Source organism: Manis pentadactyla, chromosome 4, assembly GCF_030020395.1.
Source record: "Manis pentadactyla isolate mManPen7 chromosome 4, mManPen7.hap1, whole genome shotgun sequence".
Lineage (NCBI taxonomy): Eukaryota > Metazoa > Chordata > Mammalia > Pholidota > Manidae > Manis > Manis pentadactyla.
In genome coordinates this window covers 29,275,644-29,279,637 of record NC_080022.1, presented here as the reverse complement: position 1 = coordinate 29,279,637, position 3,994 = coordinate 29,275,644, and the positions used below count along the sequence as shown (strand labels likewise).

General features: G+C 48.5%; 1 pseudogene; it reads right to left on the bottom strand.

Annotated features, from left to right (window-relative positions):
- Nucleotides 1–1,715: 1,715 nt before the first annotated feature.
- On the bottom strand, nucleotides 1,716–3,729 carry LOC118907705 (glyceraldehyde-3-phosphate dehydrogenase-like; annotated as a pseudogene).
- Between the last annotated feature and the right edge of the window lie 265 nt (nucleotides 3,730–3,994).

The window sequence follows — 3,994 nt, the reverse complement described above, 5'->3', positions numbered from 1 at the left end:
CTTCCTCCTACACTGCCTCCCACAGCAGGCTGTCTCTGAACCAAGAAGTGGCTTACCAACAGAGGATGTTTAGGGACGTGAAAAAGCTCCATCCAACACTGTAATGATGGATACATGTCGGTATACATTTGTCAAACCCTCAGAATGTGCAGCACCAAGAGTGAGCGTTACGTAAACTATGGACCTTCAGTGACTGTGTTGAATCCGTGCAGGTTCACCAGCTGCACCCAGTATGCCACTCTGGTGGGAGACACTGCTAATGGGAGATGTTGATGATGAGGGATATGCTTGTGTGGGGTGGGGCTGTATGGGCAATTTCCATACCACCCTCTCAATTTTGTTGTGAACCTTAAACTGCTCTAATAAAAAAAAAATTAAGCCTTAAAAAAAAAGTTGCTCATCTTAGGCCCTGAACACAAAAGCATTTCTCATGTCTTGCTGTCTGAAAATCGGGGTAGGGAGGAAGACCCAGGAAGGGGGGCACAAGAAGATCTGTGTCTGGAGAAAGAAAGGGATCTCCAACTTACTGGCACTATGCACTGTATGGACATCATCTTCATCAAGTCTGCTGGAGACTTAAAAGGTAGGCATCGCAGGGTCAGACTTGAAGATGGGCACTGGCTATCAAGAGTGGGCATCGAAAGCGATGGGTCTTAGAATCAGACTCCCTCAACCTCACAAACCCCAGGTGCCTGGCTGTCTCCACCCCAAAACTCCCACCCTTCCCCTGCCAGCTTGCAGGCTTCATGAGGGTGAGGACTTGTCTGTCTTTTTCTACTGTATCCCCATGCCCAACAGAGTACTTGTGCATGGCTGGGGCCTACTGACTGTGGAATGAATGAATGTTACAAGGGGGAAGGAAGAGTAAATTTTAGCATCATCATTTGAGAGGGACAGGTCACTGTCTGGCACCAATCGCGCAGGGTGCCTTCAACCTGGAGAAGTGAAGGAAGGAGCAGTCAGGTAGCAGCTATGCTCAAGCCTGGTACGCATGTTGGCTTTCTGCACTGCAGCCTGGTCTGGCCTTGACACCTCCCATCATGCTGGGCTCTGGGATGTCCTAGCAAAGCAATCATGGGATTTAACCAGAGTGGGGACAAGTCCTTCTTCTTGTTCCTCTACTGAGATGTCAGAGGCCAGAGTAGGATGAAGGCAGTCAGGGGTCAGACAGGGCCCCTGGGCTGTGGAGGGCTGTCTTACATGTATTATCATCCCCAGTTCACAGATGGGGCTGTGGGAACCTGAGCTAAATAACTTGTCCTTGTCCAGGGACTCAGTGTCTTCACCCAGTAGTCTAAAGTCAACTGCATATCGCAGTTGTCCAGTTGTTCCCCACATCTCCTAACTTCCGTATCAATAGGTTAATTAGAATCAGATCAAGCTGCACCATGCAGCGATCAAGTATGCAGATCCCAGGACCCAGTTACCGGGCGGCTTCTGAGCCTTTCACAGGCTTCAACCCAGGCCACACTCTCTGCGTGGAGGGAGGAAAGGCAGTTGAGTTTGGTGGAGGGCGTTCCGGCCTAGAAGTGCCAATTCACCCGTCACCCATCAACAAGCGTCCAACACCTGCTCTGTGGCAAGCAGGAGCCGTGCTGGGGATATTTCAGCAAATGATATTTCAGACTCCTGCTTCCGTGCCCACCCCCAGCTTACTGTCGGTGGAGAATGAGAGTGCATTGTTTCAAAATTCTACAGTTTTATTTGCATAAATCCCAAACAAGGGTGACAGCTTTTAAATACATTACCAGCTTAATAAGAAAATGCACAGTTCTTCTATATTGGTAGGTTAATTAGAACCAAATCAGGCAGCCAATGCAGTATTCAGTGACAAACACAGGTTTCCAAACCAAGTATTTACTGGAAGTAGTCTAACAAATGTATCCTTTCAAACCCAAGTATTTACAAGAAGTATTTTAACAAACGTATTCTTCTTTAACAAACATTCACAGTCTCAAGACAACAAGGGAATAGTCCTTGAGAGATAGCTACTCACATTTTGATTATCACCGACTATTGCTTTTAGTAAATACTTAGAAACTTAACCTCCAGATTTCAAAATTCCAAGTAAGTATAGATTTGATCTAAATGCTATGGTAAATAGTATGTTGCCGTATTTCTGCTCTTACTATCTATTTCAGCAAAGTGTGCTTGCTCATCTAGCGATCTCGTCAGTGACTTAGGGGCTCAAAGACTTCTTGTCAACCAGAAAGCACTTGTCAGGTACCTGCCCTGGGCCAGGCTGTGTGTAGGGCCCTGGACTTCAGAGCTAAGGGCAGCCACTGGCATGGTGCTTGGGTAACTCATTGGCCAGAGGGGAGAGGGATGTGGAAACAAGCATCAGGATGTCTGGTCACAGCTGGAATTTGGAAATGGCACTGAGAACATGACCTTACCCACCTGTGGGGAGGAGGAAGTCACAGGGAGGGGACTGGGAACTGAGTCCTGACCTCGAGTCAGAATGCTCTAGGAAGTGCTTAGCAGGGCACTTAAAGACCTAGAAGCACCAGAGAAGAGTTATCATGAGTTAGGATTTGTGGCTGTCTTTTTTTCTTTCTTGGTCTGGGTACAGTGTACTTTATTGATGCTACATGACAAGTAGGGGTCCCTAAGCCCCTTCCCTTTCTCAGGGGATCTGGGATGGAAACTGTGTCAAAGTCAGGAGATTCTCAGTGTGATGGGGGAAGAGTTGGGGCTAGTGAGGGTCTCTTTCTTCCTCTTGTGTTTTTGCTGGGGCTGCTGGTCTAGAGGGCTTGTGGCCACGTGGACCATGAGGTCTACCACACTGTTGCTGTAGCCAAACTCATTGTTATGCCAGGAAATGAGCTGGACAAAGTGATCATTGAGGGCAATGGCAGCCCCAGTATCAAAGGTAGAAGAGTGGGTGTCACTGTTAAAGTCGCAGGAGACAATGTGGTCTTCACTGTAGCCCAGGATGCCCTTGAGGGGTCCTTCCAATGCCTGCTTCACCAAAACTTCTTGACGTCATTGGATTTGGCAGCTTTTTCCAGGTGGCAGGTCAGATCTACAACAGACACATTGGTGGTGGTTGGGACATGGAAGGCGATGCCAGTGAGCTTCCCATTCAGCTCCTGGATGACCTTGCCCATGGCCTTGGCGGGCATCAGTGGAAGCAGGAATGATGTCTAGGCAGCCCCTTGGCCACCATGCCACAGCTTTCCAGAGGAGCCATCCATTGTCTTCTAGACGGCAGTGATGCCATGGACTATGGTTACGAGTCTCTCCACAATGCCACAGCTGTCCTCAATAACCTTGGCCAGGGTCGCTAAGCAGTTGGTGGTGCAAGAGGCATTGCTGATGATCGTGAGGGAGTTGTCACACTTCTCATGGTTCACACCCATCACAAACATGGGGGTATCAGCAGAAGGGTCAGAGATGAGCACTTCTTGGCTCTGCCCTCCAAGTGTTCACTGGCTTTCCCCAGTGGACTCCACAACGTATTCAGCTCCAGCATCACCCCTTTTGATGTTGGGGTCTCGCTCCTGAATGATGGAGATGGGCTTTCTATTGGTGACAAGCTTCCTGTTCTCAGCCTTGACTGTGCCATTGAACTTGTCATGGGTAGAATCACACTGAAACACACAGACCGTGTAGTTGAGTCAATGAAGGGGTCATTGATGGCAACAACATATACTTTGCCAGAGTTAAAAGCAGCCCTGGTGACAAGGTGCCAATACGGCCAAATCTGTTTACTCCAACCTTCACCATGGTGCCTCAGGACCCAGCTGGCGCTGCACAAGGAGATGCACTGTCTGTCAAATGGATAGAAACAGAAAGCCGTGGCTGTCTTGATAATCTGCTTTCTGTTTTCAACATGAATGAGAGAATGATCCTCTACAAATGCAAATCAGATCATGTTTCTTCCTTGATTTGACCCTCCAAGAGCTCCCCATTGCACTCACAGTAACATATAAAATCTGACTGTGCCCCACAAGCCTCTGCATGACCTGACCCCTGCCCACCTGCCACTCTG